Source organism: Heterocephalus glaber, unplaced genomic scaffold (assembly GCF_053883595.1).
Source record: "Heterocephalus glaber isolate CG9 unplaced genomic scaffold, H.glaber_assembly_v1.0 deba00001732, whole genome shotgun sequence".
NCBI lineage: Eukaryota > Metazoa > Chordata > Mammalia > Rodentia > Bathyergidae > Heterocephalus > Heterocephalus glaber.
The window spans coordinates 2,587,412-2,606,693 of record NW_028258443.1 but is presented as its reverse complement, the minus strand read 5'-3'; positions in this window follow the sequence as shown (position 1 = coordinate 2,606,693).

The window sequence follows — 19,282 nt, the reverse complement described above, 5'->3', positions numbered from 1 at the left end:
AAATTTCTTAATTTACTCAAGTTGCCATCACAATTAACCATTATGACATCTCTAGCATGTCATTTGTTATAGCTTGTTATTCCACTTAAAATTGTCAGTAAAAATTGCCCATCAGTGAGTTTGCCAACTGTGTATCATTTATCACCTCATAAAGTGGTTTTAAACTTTACCTTTAGATGAATGAAATTACAAACATATTTTGAAAATTCAATAGCAGGACTACCCTTTTTAATATGGAAAGGTCAAAATCCTTTAAAGAGAATAACAGTTTTATAAAGGGCAATCATTTTAGTTTATTAAGTTACTTGCCAGTGGAAAAAGGGGTTTGAGATCAAGCCCTTTACTATCTAATACACTGATTCATAGATGAGGTCAGAGTAATTTTTATCCAAATTACAAACATGATCATTTTACTCTTCGATTTCAGAAAGAAAATCAGGAACATTCATTTCTTAAAAAGTATTCATCTTTCTCAATTTGGGGTATGCTCTAAATCAAGCTTGTAGATTGTGATGTTTCTGAAAATGCTTTATTCTAGTTTACATTTTTTGTGTGTGTTTTTAAAAATTTGAGTAAAATATCGTTTTTTATAAACTTAAGATATTGCCAAACAGTATTTAGCATATTTTTTTTCTGTATTTTATCGCCATCATATTTTAACTTTAAAAACTTCCCCCATGCTAAATTATTATAAGAATAAAACTTCTGAAAAGGCTGTTTTATTTACCTAACAAAATGATGAATGTTATGCTCTTAAAAAATAATTTCAACCAACCCATAACAAATAACTTTCAGTTTGAACATATAAATGGAAAAATTAGTGAATATTTACTAGGTATAAATTTCAGACTTTCACAACTTAGTGACAAAAGCAGAGTTGTTACTTAGCTAGACATATATACCCCAGAAGAATTCAATGGCCTGTTCTGCTTTTTCTACTTTCACATCTAATCACAACTTCTTACTATATTACCAATTTTCTTGGACTTGGAAACACCAACTCTTATGTCTGAAAGTAATACCATGACTAATTTTTTTTCAGAGTGTAAATGGGTAAGAGTGGCTAAATGTGTTAACTTTCATCTTAACTAAAACCTTGTAGAAACACGTTGATTGATGCAAAAGATTTAATGTTAATGGTACTGCCAAACAATATGTGATAAGCGAATGAGGATAGATTGATAGCATTAACCATACATGTTAAATCTATTTTTGTGGAATGCTGCATCCTCAACAAAAGTGTTGTGAAAAATGACAATCATACCTAAGCAATTTAATTAATTGTAGTATAAACTAGAATTAAACAAGAAACATAAGAAGACATAACAGATGGTATGTATTTTTATATATTCAATACCACAGACCTGCTTCCTCCTAATTGATCACTATTAATACATTACTATTCATTTGCTCAAGAGACATACGTGACCCAGACAAAGATCACAAGCAAGAGCAGCAGAAGATAGTTATTTTAAAGTTTTACTACTCTAATAAAAACATCCACAATTAAAGTGGATTTTGCAGTGATATCTATAATAACAGATATATGCTTACTTATCTCTCATATCTACAGTGGGTGGATAAATAAAAGAAAAACGTCTCTTCCATGTTATTGCTTCACCTTCTCCTGGGGTGTTAATCTTGTCCACAGTGTTCAAAGAGCTGCCTCTGAGAAGGATTTTAAAAAATCGAACTCCAGACAAATTGATTTATCTTTTAAGTGAAAAAGGCCCAGTTCTTGCACATGTTATTTACACTTGTACTTCATTGATCTAAACTTAGTTGTATGGTTATACCTAGCTAAAAGACAGATTCATTAGTCTACTTTCTCTTTTGCTAAAACATAATAACCAACAACCATGACTTAAAGGAGGAGAGGTTTCATTTGTTCATGGTTTCAGCCCTTGATCAGCTGACTTCAAGCCATTGAGGAAAGGCATGGCAGATCAAAGCTGCTTAATTCATGTCAACCAAGTGGAGAAGGAGAAGAGTGCCAGAGCAGAAAGGGCAAGGGACCAGACATAGACTTTGGCATGGTCCCACCTAGGTCCCAAAGCTAATCAGTTCAAAACTCTACTCTAACCACCACATGCACCCTCTTTTCAACTTGCTATCCAAACACATCTCCTTAAGAATTTTACAAAAGTCCAGGCCTGTGTCTCTTCTAAGGCTCAAGGCGAACACTCAGCTGTGAACCTCTGTGAAACTAAAAAAAAACAACCCAATTTATATAATTGTGGTACAATGGCACAGAGTAAATATTCCCATTGCAAAAGGGAGGAATAAGGGGATAGGAAAGAATCAGACCAAAGCAAGATGGAAAACTAAAGGGCAAACATTAACTACTGTAGCTTCATATCTGGCATTTGGGTCACACAGTGGTAAAATGTGAGTTCCAAAGGTCTTGGGTAGCACCATCCATATGGCCTGGTTGGTTGAAGACCATATGGCCTCTCTTTTGGGCTAGCTCCACTCATGACCTACAATTTACTTTGACAGACATTCCACATTCTTGGCATCTCTGACTGTCTGAGGTCTCCACTGTATATTTGGCTTCATTTCCATAGCTTTTTTCATTGCCTTCTCAGAGTCTCCTTGTCTAACCTCTCAGTCCTTTCTCTGAAATCTGAGTGAAATCCTCTCTGACCACACAACTCTTGTATTCTTCATGGCAGTAAAGCCAACATTACATGGATGATACCTAGGTCTCTTGTCAGTGGAAACAGTAACCAGGGCCCTTTAAACCATGACTGTAGCAGCCTTTGAGTATCTGGATAGCTGACAGAGGTAAATTGAATCTCAGGTAACCAATTTCCTAGGAGGGCCTTCTTAAGCAAAGTTCTCAATGACTCTTCTCAATTAAAAGGTTGACACTATGGTAACCCTTGAGCATCACATAGATGGGGTCTTGCTGATTCCTGAGATGCCTTCAACTTATCTTTCTGCTTGTCCTTGAACAAAATATTAAGTTTCTTTTTAATGATGTTAATCTGTTTAACAGCCACACCTCCTTTGGCTCTAAATATCTATATGATTCATTCTGAATTAAAACTTAAGTTTTCCAAATTTTTCTGCTCTGCTTTTTGCCCCTGATTCTCACTATAAATCTGGATAAAATCAGCCAACAGTACCCACACCATATCCTAAATATTGAGCTTTCTTGAAATTTCTTCTACCAGATTAATTAGTCTTTATTCTCAGTCTCCTGCAAAGTTGCAGGCCATGGGCAAAATGTAAACCAATTTTCTATTGGTAGTCCAACTGTTAATGGAGTCCTTCTTTAAAACTGAAACTTACTGAGCTGGGCCTTTACTATCTGCATTGCTATCAGCATTCTTGTCTTCTGAGTGCTTACTAGAATTAATTATCAGACTCTGCTTACAGTATTCTAGAGAGTCTCTAGTCTACATTTCCAAACCTTTCTAAACTCCTCTCACAAACTACTTCCAAAGACCTCTAAACCTCATTGTCAGGTATAGTCACAATGACTCCACTTCTAGTACCAATTTTCTGTATTAGTCAGCTTTCTTATTGAAAGACAATATCCAACACCCAGAATTTATAGAAGAAGAGGTTTAATTAGCCCACAATTTCAGTCCATGATCAGTTGGCTCAAAAACAGAAATATCATGAAGGAAGAACATGATGGAACAAACCTGCTTAGTTTATGGTAGCCAAGAAGGAGAGTAGTGGAAGAATGCCAGAGAACACCGAGCAGGAGACCACACAAAGACTCCAAGGCCACACCTCCACGATCCAACCAGACATACCTAGAAATGTGCACCACCAATTCCTGGGGACAGATTTGAAAACCAATCAAGTTGAAACTCTATTCTAACTACCACAAAAGTTTAGAAAATGTAGACTGTAGCTGAGTCTGTGACCATTTGACCAAGAGGAAGGAAAAAATAGAATTTTGAGGCATAACTAGTAATGATAAGTGTTTTTACTACCTATAGGTATTGGAAATTACTGAAAGGTTATACACTGACCCATGCTATGAAGCACAGGTTGTAGGGGGTTAGTATGCTAGGAGATCAGTTAGTACACTTTTGTAATCATTCCAGGGAAAAGATTAAATCCTTAATCAAAGCAATTGCCTGCTTTTAGGTTTTAAGTATTATACTCAAATATTTGGCACATTAAAAAAGGGAAAATGTATCTTCTAATTGGAAGTATATTCTCATTTTTCTACTCTCTTTACCAAGGAAGAACACTCTGAACATTCTCTTTGGAACAGATGTAGCTATTAATAGATATGGCATTAATGGCTCCTCAGAAAATATTACACAACAATATGTCTTAATTTTTCCTACCCGCAGAACTCAGGTGAGAATAATATAGCCCCAACCTCAACAAACATGATATTGCAGGTGGAACCTTAAAATACATGTTTTCACAAATTCCATATGTGATTCTTAAGAATATTCAAGATGAGCAACACCTCTAAATAATAAGCATATGGAAATTAGTTATGATAATAAACACTGATTTATTTATGGTATATTCTTATAACTAATTTTGTAGGTTTAAGGATGGATAGTAGAACAAAATTCTGTGATAGGTAACTTCGATATTGATGATGCTGGACCCTTAGAATCTTGGATAATTAATATTTTTTGACTTGCTTAATATATGCAACCAGTGTTGAAAATTCATGTCAATCACAACTGTAATCTGTAGAATTCTTATTAATAAATTAATAGAAGGTTTCTTTCTTAATATTGTTAAGAACTCAGTTTCTTTACAGATTCAACATATTCATTGTCCTTCCCTGCCTCCCCTCATCTTAGCCTAGCCTTCGCTAAACATTCTGTCATATTCTATTTAGCCTATTACATGGCAAGTTTGGTATTCCCTGTCCTAACCCATTTACCTTCACAATGGCCTCATATCATTTTACTACTTCCAACACTGTACAGATTATACTTTTTCAATGCTGCTATGCCTCACCTGCCTTTTGTTAGCATACCCTAACATACTGTGTCAGATTTTGCCTTGTCTTGCTCTACTTTGTCTTGTTCAACTCTTCTTTGTTTGAGACATCTCTACCATGCTCTACCTCATCCTACTCTTTTTGAATCATACTTTTTCCATAAAGTCCTATTTAACACTGGCCAGCCTTTCTCAAATGTTTCTTCCATACTCTCATAGACTTGACCCCACTCTACATCTTTCAATGTGCCCTACCCTGCCTCAACAGCCTTCTTTTGTCTTGGACAATGCTCTCCTCTGCTCTTAAATTCTTGTGGCTCTCTCAGTTCCTGACTGATGACACTGCCCTATCAAATAGACTTTGAATAAAGCTCTGGTGTTTGTAATTCAAAAGCAAGATGAGATAAATGACTGAGAGTATTTCACACTAGCAGAATATTCCTGAATTCCAAGTTTGCTGTTGTCAAAATTTAACAAAGCTATCAGTTTATTTCAGGTTTAGAAATTGCATGAGCACTTTTTAAATTAGCTCAAGCTTCATATGAACAGCTACAGATAACAGTGATAGCAATTCTAACTATTTAAAACATCAAAAGTTTCATTCAGCTTTTATAGTATAAGAAACAACAATAAAAATGAGTTTAAGGTGGAAAGGAGGAATGGGACCAGACTGAACTTAAATATATCTGAAATGATGAACCTTTAGGACAGTATATGAGTTATTACCATTTTGTATATTAACCATACTTGTATGGCTCACAAAATTACCTAAAACACCTTTTGCTAGCCTTGCTTTCAATAAAATTTAGGTGTTTTACATTCTATAAGTACCAAGACAGGAGCCACAATAAAACAAATTTGATAAAGGAGCTACAATGAATACCAAAAATAGTAAACAGAAATTTCTTAAATAAAATAAAGAACACAGATATACTAGTTTAATCTTATTTTCAGTTTTCATCAATGTCGAGTCAGTAAAGTTTTTGTTTATATCCCTGTATTATAAGTATTTTGTATATTTCAGCTTATCAGCATACAGAGACTATTTACAATGTACTATCTGAATAGGCAAAGTGATTGTAAGCCCAAGGTTTTGCATTACACTTTCTTTTTAATTAAAGATGGTTCTTCTTTTTTGTTTTGTTTTTTTGGTACTGGGGATTGAACTTGGGTCCTTGAGCTTGCGCAGCAGGAGGCGAAACCACTGAGCTAAATCCCCGGCCCAGATGGTTCTTCTTTTAAAGAATGTCTTGGGCTGAATGGAGGCTGCAAAGAAAGCAGCTCCTAATTGCTGAGTTGTGGAAATGCTACATTATTTGGAGAAAGGGATTTTTTCAGAAGAATCTTTTGAGCCAAAAAGACTATTATAGGTCATCCACAAGGGGAGCTGAATGCCTTCACAAATGTCCTTATAAAAGAGAAATAGAAGCCAGGCACAGTGGTTCATGCCTATATTCCCAGAACTCTAGGAGGCTGAGGCAGGAAGATCACAAGTTTGAGTCCAAGCTAGGCAACTTAGCAACTAACTAGACCCTGTCTCAAAATAGAAAATAAACAAAGGGCTGAGAAGGGATATAGCTCAGTGTGAAGGCTCTGAGTTCAATTCCCAGTGCAGAAAGACAGAGAGAGAGAGACAAAGACAGAGACAAACAGAGAGAGAGACTCTTTTCACACAAAATAGAAGGTAATGTGAAGAGGGAAGCAGAGATTGGAATGATGTGACTACAAGCAAAAGAACAGTCAGCCACCAGAATCTGAAAAAGGCAAGAAATTGATTCTCCCCACTCAGATTCTCCAGAAAGAACATGGCCTGTAACACTTTGATTTCAGATATTTATTTCGGGCCATATGAGAAGATAAAGTTTTTGATTTGTAAACAATCCACCCAGTTTGTGGTAATTTATTATAGATACCATAGAAAACTAATATAGATATTGGTACCAGGAAATGAGATATTACTGTAGAAAATACCCAAAAATGTTGAATTGACTCTGGCATTGACCAATGGATAGAAACTGGAAGATTTTGAGAACTATGGCAAAAAAAGCTTAAGCTGCCTTGAGCAGGCTGTTAATATAAATAAGAATGTTAAAGACTGCCAGTGAGGACTCAGAAGTGAGGACCATGGTAGAGAAAGCCTGTCATTTTAAAGAAAACACATATTGCCTATCATACATAAAATATTGGTAGAAATATAATGAAAACTTCTGTTAAAGGTACAGAATGAAATGAGGAGCTTGTTATTAGAAACCAGAGGAAAGATGACCTTTATCATGTACTGGCACAAAACTTAGCTGTTTTATATCCTCTAGTTGTTGGAATACAAAATTATTATGATAAATTCAGATATCCAGCTGAGGACATTTCTAAGCAAAGTATTAATTACTTAATTAGTATATCTCCTTTTTGCTACTTATAATGTTTGTTTTCTGCTGTCAAAATAGAATATCAGAGACTAATTTATAAAGAATAGGAATTTGGGGCCAGGGATTTAGCTCAGTGGTATCACCGCCTGTCTCACAAGTACAAAGTCCCGAGTTCGATCCCCAGAACCAAAAAAAACCCAAAAAATTAAAAGGAATTTGCTCCTTATAGTTTTTAAGGCTGAGAAGTCAAACAGCATCTGTCAAAAGCTTTCTGCTGCATCATAAGATGGCACAGGGCATCTTAAAAGAGGGGTGAGCAAAGTCAGATCTCTCCCTTCTTGTAAAGAGACTAATCCCAACATGGGATTTCTGTTTTCTGTTCCTATAGAGCAATATCTAAACTGGGTAATTTATAAAGAAAAGAGATTAGTTTCTCTGGCAGATCTGGTGGCTAGAAGTCCAATATTGGATGGCCAAATCTGTTCAGCTGCTATTGAAGCCCTTATGCTGCTCCAGGCATGGTAGAAAAGGGGAAAGGTAAGTGAGTGTATGAAAAGAAAGAGATTACATGGCAAGAAAGCAAGCAAGAGGACCCCCCAGAAACCTGAACTAACTTTATAACAAACCACTTGTGTGGTAATTAATTCAGTCCAAAAAAGACCAAGAACTTATTTCTGTGGGCTAGCACTAATCCATTCATTAGGCTCTATTCCCACAACACACATACCTCCCACTAGGCCTCACCTTTTGGTGCTCCCACATTAAGAAGTTAAGAAATGAGGGTGCTAATATGAAGCAATTATAAATCTTTGTAACAGCACTAGAAGTGATATACAGAAAAAATAACCAGTGTAGGTTCTCTGATTAAGAAATAAGAGATCAGCCGGGAGTGGTGGCACATACCTGTAATCCCAGCATTTGGGAGGCTGAGGCAGGAGGATTACTGCAAGTTCGAGGCCAGACTGGACTAAATATTGAGTTCAAGGCCAGCCTGAACTACATAATGAGACCCTGTCTCGAAAAATCCAAAAAAGAAAAAAAAAAAAAAAAAAAGAAAAGGGCTGGGGATGTAGTTCAGTGATGCAGTGCCTGCCTAGCAAGTGCAAGGTCCTAAATTCAATCCCTGGTACCAAAACCAAAAAAATGAAAAAGAAATGAGACCAAGACTTAAAGAAATGTACTGACACAAGGACTTTCCCCTTAGATAAGTAAATAATTAGTGATTCTGTTGAGAAAGGATTAGTGGTGGAATTTCAACTCACATTTCCAGAGTTCATGAACAGTTAACTATAATATAATAATTAGATAATTTGTGTCATAATTAGTATATCTGTTACAGTCTCTGCTTGTATATTTATAACTATTTATGCTAAGTTATTCTCAAATTGTACCTTTTATTGTTTAAATTTACGTTTTAAAAACTTTAAGTGCAATAAAATTAATCTTCTGGGTATACAGTTTTATAAACTTTGAAAAATGTTTAGGGCTGGGAATATAGCTCAGTGATAGAGAGCTTACCTAGCATGAATGATCCTCAAGGTTCAAGTACCAGCACCACAAAAAGAAAAACAAAACAACAAAAAAAAATGATTTCCAACTACAATATGGGGATGAATTCCATTTATTTTGAGTCTCAGTTTTATGTAACTATAGAAGAATATCTATTGGGGAGGAGACAAAAGCTAGGGAATATTAATGTAATGTTCCTGTAATCTATATGGATTAAAGACAAAGATAAAAGTAAAACAGTGAAACTATGAGAAGAAAACATATAAAAGTACTTTACTACCACTTAGGATTAAGATTTTGCTAATCCTGAAACAAGTAGCAATTATGAAAAAATTATCAGATTTAACTACATAATTTTTTTAAATGTTTGGTAAAGACACTGTAAAAAAAGTGAAAGAAATAACAAGTACAGAAATAATTTCCATATAAATGCTATGGATTAAATATGTTCCCCAAAGTTCTTGTGTTGGGTGCTTAATCTGTATAATAATGTTGAGGATTGAATCCATTAAGGGGTGATTATATGATGAAGATATTGCCTCTCATGAATAGATTAATTCCATTATGATGAGTGAATTTATTATAAAAGTGAATTCAGCTTTTTCTTGCTTTCTCTTGCATATGCTTTCTTGTTCATGCGATACCTTCCACGAGGCCCTCAGCAGATGTGACCTCTTGATCTTGGACTTTCTGGCCTCCAGAACTGGAAGTCAAATATATTTCTGCTTTTTATAAACTACTCACTCTCAGATATTCTGTTATAGCAGCAAACAGGGATTAAGTGTAGGGAATAGGGAAAAGGGATGTTACTAGAACCTCTTCAGCAAGTCCTAGTCTCCTGCAAGCCATGACAGCACAAGGCGAATTAATTTATTAGACAGAAAAAATAGAAAAATTAGACTTAGAGAAGAGGCTGAGCTTTGGGCCTGATCAGTGCCGCTCTGGGCAGCAAAGACAATGAGTCCAGCTTGCCACACCTTTATTCAGTACATCAGGAGAAACAAATGTAACAGGTGACTCAGGACAGAGTTCAGTACATCAGGAGACTAACAAATGAAAGTGACTCAAAGGAAAAAAAATCCTAGAACAATGAGGAACTATTCAGATGAAGATTTTTTTCTTCCCTAGGATGTCTTCAGCTGGTGTAATCTTGCTCTGGAGCATCACAGCATCACCAGACCATTGAAGTTTTAGCTGTGACTGGAGGCCAAAACAGAGTTGTCTCTGCGTGCTATAGCTGCCCTGTAGGCAGGAGAACTAGGCCTAATCATAATTTTAATTGTGAAATTATTTTTCCCAAAAATTATGTAGAATTGCTCCCAACGATAGAGGAAACACCAAAGATTTTAGTCTACTGAAGGCAGTATAATGTAGTAGAATTAAAATGTTTTAGAATACTGGTCCTGACATAAATCACATAAATCTTAGGTCCATATAACCATTAGGTCCTTCTGTGGCACTTCTGCCACAGAAGGCAATGATGCACTGGAGAATTTATACATTCTTTCTGCCTTGTGTTTCCCCATTTGCAAAATCAAGAGGCAATTTTGACCATTGTATTTTGACCATTTACATTAAAGATTAGTTACAATAGGTCAGGAATTTAGCTCAGTGGTTCCGGTGCCTGCCTTGCAAGTGCAAGGTCCCGAGTTAGATCCCTTGTACCAAAAAAAAAAAAAAAAAAAAGATTAGTTACAATGCCTTCTCCATAATAGGCCTGTAAATAATGTTAAATATTACTTTGTTAGCAAGTGATTCTACTAATCAACAAGGAAAAAGTAAGCCGATCATAGAGGGCGAATGAAGCAAATTTCATGAACATGAAGTTCACAGAAAAAAAAAAAAAATAGGGCTCCAGGAAGATGATGGAGCAGTAAGCAGCAGCAGGTCAACCTCTGGATTAAGAATCCAGAAAGTGGAATATAATAACTTTCAGAAGAAAAGAAGGAGGTAAGTGGATCCCTGCGATGCAGGAAGGTTCTGAAAGAAGAATTGGAGTTCACAGGCAAAGTAAAGAGACAGACGTCAACACAGAAAAAAGAGCTGGCAAACTGAATTTTCTCCCTTACTCCTGGCTTGCAGAATGAGAGAGGAGGCTCAAATCTACAGACATAGTGAAGGCAGGTGACCCTAGAGGCCTCTGTGTTGGGTGACTCCAGAGGACTCCACAGAGAAATGCAATAGTAGAATAGAGCAGTGGATGATGTGAACTACAGCAGCTGGTGAGTGACTCCAGTCCAAGTCTCCCTTGGAGAGGGAGCTTGGCCAAAGTCATTTTAAGGAGGGATTGACTGAACCTGGGACTCAGAGTACCCTTGGGTTAGCTTCCTCCCAGGACCCCCAGTGACAGGGTGAGGTACAACCATGGGAGACATCCAGCATGAAGAAGCTGAGGTCAGGCCAACAAAAGACACCCACAGGGCTGTAGACTGAAAACCTCTGGCCCAAATTCTACAATCAGGGCCAGAATCAGCCCGAACTTCTGTGGAGTTGAAAGCAACAGAATTGGTACCTCACCCTAAACCTACTGCAGACTTGCTGGAATCATTCAGGACAAACTGGGGCTCTGTCTACCTCCTTTGTCTACCAAATACAGTGGAGACACACACTAAACTGGACACTACCACCTGGACACTACCACATAACTAGAGACCCCAGAAGATAACCACAGGCTTGAAATCACAGAGGATTCACTTTCTTCTTTCTCATTTTTTCTTCCTTTCTTTTTCCTTCTCTTTTCTTGATTGTTTTTGTTTTTTCATGAGTGTGAATATTGATTGAGTTTTTTTGATCTATGTCATTCTTATTTTTGCCTTTTCCTTCTTTCTTTCTTTCCTGTCTTCTTCATCAGTTTCCCAAAGCTTGGATAATCTTCCTTTTTCCTTTGGTTTTGCTTCTAATCTCTTTCTCTTCTATTATTTTTCATAATTTCCTCTTAAGCCTTTTAAATTTTCTCCCTTGATGATAAAAATCACTGTACTGAGGGAATATGTACTGTGTATAATTTTCTGATTTGTTTTAGCTTTTGTTACATAACTATAAATCTAGTACGCACAGTTTAAGGTGGCAAATTAATAGTTAAAACAGTTTGTCATTTTTAGACAGTGCTTAATGCTATTGTTATTACTGATTGTACTATTTTAGCCAAGGTGACATAGCAACTATTATCAGTTGTTCTTCCTTGTATACCTATACTGAGACAGTCTGGGGGTCATAAACAATACTATAGTCCAGCACCAAAGAACTAGGTGCTATGCCAAATAAGCAGCAACTTCTCATCCCTCATAAATTGAAGAGGCAAGATCTTGGGACAGACTCAAAAGCTAAAAGTCAGCTACTGCTAGAAGACATCTCTAAAAAGTAGTCATTTCTTAAGAAGGTCTCAATATTAGTAACAAAACTACTTACCATAAGCAAATAACAACCACCAACACAGAAAACAAGTTTTTAAAAATGGAAAATGAGAAGACACAGAAGCAAGATCCAGCCCTAGATCTCCAACTTTCCTAAGGCAAATATAGGGGGTATTGAGGTGGAAGAAATCAAAATCCACTCACCTGAACTTTCTGAAATGCTAGCAGCTGGGCTGGGGATTTAGCTCAGTGGTCCCAGTGCCTGTCTTGCAAGCGCAAGGTCATGAGTTGGATCCCCAGTACCCCCCCCCAAAAAAAGAAATGCTAGCAGCAGAAGTAACAAAGCAAATAAATGATGTTCTAAAAAAAGATGTCAAACAGATAATGTCTAAACAGATAATGACCAAAACAGATGTCTAAACAGATAATGACCAAAATTAAAGACATGATTAGTGAATCTAGAATAGCTACAAATAAAAATAGAAGAACTTAAGAAAGTGATGGAAACCATGAATGTCCAATATAAGAAAGAAATGGATTCAATGAAAAATATTCCAACAGATATACAGGAGATTAAAAATTCTATTGAAAATTGATAATTTGAAATAGGTAGAAAAGGTCCAAAGGGGTAGGGGTGATGAGAGGGGAAGGGGAAAGGAAAAATTATGAGAAAAGAAAAAAAATGGAAATGAAGTTATATAAATAGGGAAGGGTGGAGGGAGTGAAGGGTGCACAGGTAATGGGGAAAAAATAAGAACCAAGATATATCATGTACAGGTACAAGCACCCAATGATGAATGTAAATGTATTGTACACCTAAAATGTACCAATAAAAGAATTTAAGAAATAAAAATTCTATTGAAAGTACTTGCAGCAGAATCAATCAGTGTGAGAACAAAATATCAGGTGCAGAAGACAGATTTGTGGTTAGTGATCACCAAATGAAAGACTTCTTATAAAAATAGCAAGGGACCAAGAAAAATAAATCCAACAGCTGCTAGATGATCCAAAGAATAATAATATAATATGAGTAGAAAATCAATGAAAAACCAGAAGATAGCACAAAAGGCACAAAAATCCTGTTCACAGAAGTAATGGCACAAAACTGCTTAAGCATGGAAAAAGAATTTGACATACACATAAGTGAGGCATATACAACTCCAATTAGCCATGATCAGAAAAAAAAGTACAGCAAGGCATACAATAATCAAGATTCCAGAAGTTTGACATAGAAACAGAATATTAAAAGCTGTTAGAGAAAAGAAGCTAATCATTTATAAATGAAAACCCATCAGAATTACAGCAGACTTCTCAATGCAAACATTTAAGTCAAGATCTTGGAGAGAAGGATTTCATGCCCTAAAAGAAAACAATGTCCAACCTAGGTTGATGCACCCAGCAAAATTATCTTTCAAAATTTATGAAAAAATAAGATGATAGGGAAAAGTTTTAGGTAACTTAGTAGATGGAATATTAAGTTAGTTGTAAAAGCAAAATAAGTAATGTGTTCCTTTAAGATTTGCTTTTCCTGTAACTCTCATTGTTTACAGTAACAGTAATCTGACTCTTTAACCAGTAACTTCATTAACCTAACAAAGTTGCAATGGCTGGGTAAATTTACAATGTATATGTGCCTATCTTGTGTCTGTGACTTGTAAATAGGAAATGGAATTGTGTTTACACATCAAAGACCACTAGGGATGAGATAATGGCTAAAAAGGATATAAAAAGGGAAACACTGAACAAAGGGTCCAGTGGATATTAACCAGACTGGTTTCTGGTAGTCCCGCCTGCTTGCAGCAAGTAGAAACTTTATTATTTTCCCCAAATTCTGTATCTCTGTGTATTTCTTTCTGAGATTTCTGGAACAAAGATAATTGCATGACAAGGAATACCTGAAAAAAATTCATGACAATCAGACCATCATTCCAAAAAGTTTGAAGGGTATTCTAGCAAAAGACAATTAAAATAACAATTCCAAGAATCCCAATAAAATGAATCCACAAAGGAAGGAAAGCAATTAAACAGAGGAGAAAGAAAAGGAACCAATAACATGAAAATAATATGCAAGAATAAATCAATATAGGGTCAGGGATTTAGCCCAGTGGTGCTGCACCTGCCTCACAAGCACAAGATCCTGAGTTCATTCCCCAGTATAAAAAAAAAGAATAAATCAATACATATCAGTTATAACCATTAATGTAAATAGTTTCAATTCATGAATCAAAAGAAATACATTGGTTATGGCTGGGGATTTAGCTCAGTGGTTCCAGTGCCCACCTTGCAAGCGCAAGTTCCTGAGTTTGATCCCCAGTACTAAAAAAAAAAAAAGAAAGAAATACATTAGCACAATGGTCAAGAAAGAAGATCAAACAATATGGTATACACAGGAAACATATTTAACTCAAAAAGAAATTCATAGACTGAAAGTCAAAGGATGGACAATAATACTCCATGTGACAGAAACCTGGAAAAAAGCAAGGGTAGGTATCTATTCACAGACAATGTGGAATTCAAACTAAGACTGATCAGAAGAGACAAAGAAGGTCATAAACACTTGTTAAAGGAAAAATCCAAGAGGAAAAGAGAACAATCATAAATATATATATGCACCAAATATCAGCAAACACAACTATATACAAAAAACATTAATGGACTTGAAAAATCTAAAAAGAGCTAATACAATAGTAGTGGGAGAACTCAATGTCCCACTGTCACAAGTAGATAGATGAACTAGACAAAAAATCAACAAAAAATATCAGAGTTGAACCAAAACATCAACAAATGGAATTAGTAAATATCTGCAGTGTTTTCCACCAAATATAAGAATATACATTCTTCTCAGCTGCACATGGAACAGTCTCCAAAATAGACAACATACTAGCTCATAAAACATGCTTATATAAATGCAAATGAATTAAAATTATTCCATGCACATTATCAGATCATGGTGCAAAAAACTGGAACTCAAAGGCAAAAAAACCCATAAAATTTGCATAAATACATAGGAGTTAAATGACAACCATTTGAAAACTAATGAGTCACAGATGAAATTAAAGAAAAAATTAGACAGTTGTAAGATCCCAGAAAGAACCCTGTGGGGACCAGAGCATTGTAGTTGTGGGCAGGTCCTAGAGAGGGCTCTGCCCTGACCCTAGCAGCTTGGGACCACAGGCCCAGCCAAAGACCCACCTGGAAAGCAGCTCCATAAGTGCAGGCAGATCACAGCAAGAAGCCCATGTGGACCAGAGTGGTATGGTTGTGGGCAGGTTGCAGAGAGAAGCCCACTCAGACACCAGTGACTGAGATGCATAGCCCCTAGCCAAAGGCCCTCCCAGACAACAGCTACACAGGGGGGCAGGCCCCAGCCAGAGGCATACCCAGAAACCATCCTAAGTGTGCACAGGCCCCAGCAAGAATCACACCTGGACAACAGGGCATCAACAGGGACCCAGAAGGCCACCACTGAACCCAGGAATAAGCACAGGGGTGAGTAGCAGAGAAAAGGCCTCGTGGTGGCTTGCTGAGAATTTAAGACCACTGGGTGAGCAAAAAGTTGCCTCAAGAAAGGCACAGCAGACTGCATCTGTTGAAATGCACATAAACAAGTCTCAAAACCAGAATTCCAGATCACCTAAGGCAACCACAAAGGGAAATGAGATGGAACAATCTGATACTCAACCACCTGGACTCCCTGAACTGGCAACAAAAGAGGATCTGGAAAAAATGAAATTAGAAATAGTTTCTCAGATAACAGCAAAGATTGTGCCCATGGTGCAAGACATGATTAATAAATCTAGAGTGGACACACATAAAAAAATAGAGGAGCTGAGGAACATGATGGAATCCCAACATAGGAAACAAATGGAATCCATAAAACAGATGCAAACAAACATCCAAGAAATTAAAAACTCCATTGAAAGTTTATGCAGCAGAATGAGCCAATGTGAGGACAGAGTTTCAGATATAGAAAATAGGATTGCAGTTAGTGACCAGGAAAAAAACATTGCTTTAAAATAGTAAGGGACCATAAGAAATCAATTTAGCAGCTGCTAGATGACACAAAGAAGAATAGCATAAGACTGATCAGAGTCAATGAAGAAACAGGAGAGAGTACAGATGACATAAAAAAACTGTTCACAGAAGTGATGGCAGAAATCTTCTCAAGCAGGGGAAAAGAACTTGACATAGAGATAAGTGAGGCATATAGGACTACAACTAGCCTTGATAAAAAAAAAATCTACACATAGGCATATAATTGTTAAGATTCCAGAAGCCCAACAGAAGAACAAAATTCTTCAGGCACTTAGAGAATAGAAACAAATCATATACAAAGGAAAGCCCATCAGAATCACAGCAGACTTCTCAAGGCAAACCCTCAAGGCAAGAAAAGCATGGAACGATGTATTTCGAGCCGTAAAGGAAAACAACCTTCAATTCAGATTGATGTGCCCTAAAAAACTATATTTCAGAATTGATGGAGAAATGAGACACTTTCATGACAAAGAACATCTGAGGAACTTCATGAATACAAAAGAAGCATTCCAAAAATTTTAAACAGTATCCTAGCAAAAGACAATGAGGATTGCCACCCCAGGAAGCCCAGCAGAATGAATCCATCAGGCATGATAAGAAATGAAATGTAAAGGGGGAGAATCCAACAAAAAGAAAAATTTGTGACAATGATAACTCAATACATATCAGTTATAATCATCAATGTTAATGGTCTCAATTCACCAATCAAAGGAAATAGACTGGCAGAATGGGTCAAGAAGCAAGATTCAACAATATGCTGTATACAAGAAGCACATTTAATTCAGAAAGAACTCATAGACTGAAAGTTAAAGGGTGGTAAACAATACCCCATGCAAGAGAAATCTGAAAAAAAGCAGGAGTAACTATCCTCTTTGCAAATCAAGTGGATTTCAAACCAACACTGGTTAAGAGAGACAAAAAAGGACACTAAATCCTTGTAAATGGAACATTCCAAGAGGAAGAGATGACAATCATGAATATATATGCACAAAATACTAGTGTGCCCAACTATATAAAACAAATACTAACAAACATGAAAAATCAAATAAGCAGTAATATAATAGTAGTGGGGGACCTCAATAACCCACTGTCACAAATAGATAGGTCAACTAGACAGAAAATAAACAACAAAACACTAGAACTCAATCAAACTTTTGAAAAAATGAATTTAAGAGATGTTTACAGAGTGTTCCACCCCACAAAATCAGAATAAACATTCTTTTCATCTGAACACAGGTTGTTCTCCAAAATAGACCACATACTCGATCATAGAACATGTTCAAGTATGTGCAAAGGAATTGAAGTTATCCCCTGTATATTATCAGAGCATAGTGTGATCAAATTGGAGCTCAATAGCAAAGGAAACCACAAGAATTTCATAAACACGTGGAAATTAAACAACACACTTCTGAATAATCAATGGGAACCAAAGAAAATTAAAGAAGAAATCAGACCATTTCTACAATTAAATGACAATGCCAATACAACATATCAGAACCTATGGGACACAATGAAAGCAGTCTTACAAGGGAAATTCCTATCAGTGAGTACTCATATTAGGAAAACTGAGCAAGGTCAAATAAACAACTTGATGCTGAACCTCAGGCGTCTAGATAATGAACAGCAGAACAAACCCAAATCTCATACAAGGGAGGAAATTATAAAGATCAAAGCAGAAATCAAATCAATGGAGACTAAGAGAGTGATACAAAAAATCAGTGAAGCAAGGAGTTGATTCTTTGATGGGATAAACAAAATTGACAAATTCTTAGCCAACTGTTGTGGATTGATCAATGGTCAACTTGTAACACCCAGCTGAACTGAATCAGTGTGTCCTGGGTGTGAAAGACCAACCTACAGATTGTTACCAATGGCCATAAAAGAGAGCTGGAGGGGAAGATCTTGGCCTGTTGGTTTGCTAGGAGATGCTTGCTGAGGATGGTTTTCCTTATGCAAACAAACTAGGTTGTTCTCATTGGAGGAGGAGCTCCAGACCTCGCTGTCATTGGGAATGACTACTGTTTACATCAGGGGAGCTCCAAACTTTACCGTGAGCATCACTTCCCGACTGCAGTGTGGATCACTCAGCTTGGTGGCAGAAATCCTTGATCTCACCAGTGTAGATTTTCTGCCTTCCACCACTGGCCTTTGGGCCTTCCAGGCACAGATCTCAATACAGACAAGCATGACACGTGACCATGGGATCTAGGCCACTGGCTGGACTTGAGGAAGAAATTGCCATGGACTCTAGGCCTTCAGCTGAACTTCTGTGGGAAACTGCTGGGATCTAGGCCCTCAGTTGAATCCTTTGGGCTTCTAGTGTGTGGTTAATTTCTTGCACTCCTTTGCATTTGACTCTGGATAATTATCATAAAATAACCTTATAAATTATGTGCCCTGTATTTAATGTATTCCCTTGCCAAATCCTTCTGACAACAACACCAACTTTATCCAAAAAAGGAAAGAAAAGAGACAAATCCATGCAATGAGAAATGACAAGGGTGAAATTATAACAGACCCAGCAGAAATCCAGAGGATCATCAATACCTACTTCGAGAGCCTATACATCAATAGGATGGAAAACACAGAAGAAATGGACAGATTCCTAGATACATACGAATTGCCAAAGAAAAATGAAGAAGATATAGAAATTCTAAACAACCCAATATCAATCCATAAAATGGAAAATGTAATTAAAAACTTACCAACTAAGAAAATCCTGGGCCCTGATGGCTTCACTTGTGAAATTTACAAGACATTTAGAGAGGAACTACTGCCACTACTGTTTAAACTCTTCAATGAAATTGAAAGGGAAGTAATACTCCCAAATTCATTCCTGGAAGCAAGCATCACCTTGATCTCCAAAGCAGAGAAAGCCCAACCGAAAAAGAGAACTATAGGCCAATCTCACTAATGAACATAGATGCAAAAATTTTTAATAAGACACTGTCAAAATAGAATGCAGAAGATCATCAAGAAGATCATACACTCTGACCAAGTGGGATTCATCCCAGGGATGCAGGGATGGTTCAACATAAACAAATCAATCAATGTAATACACTAATATTAATACAGCCAAGGAAA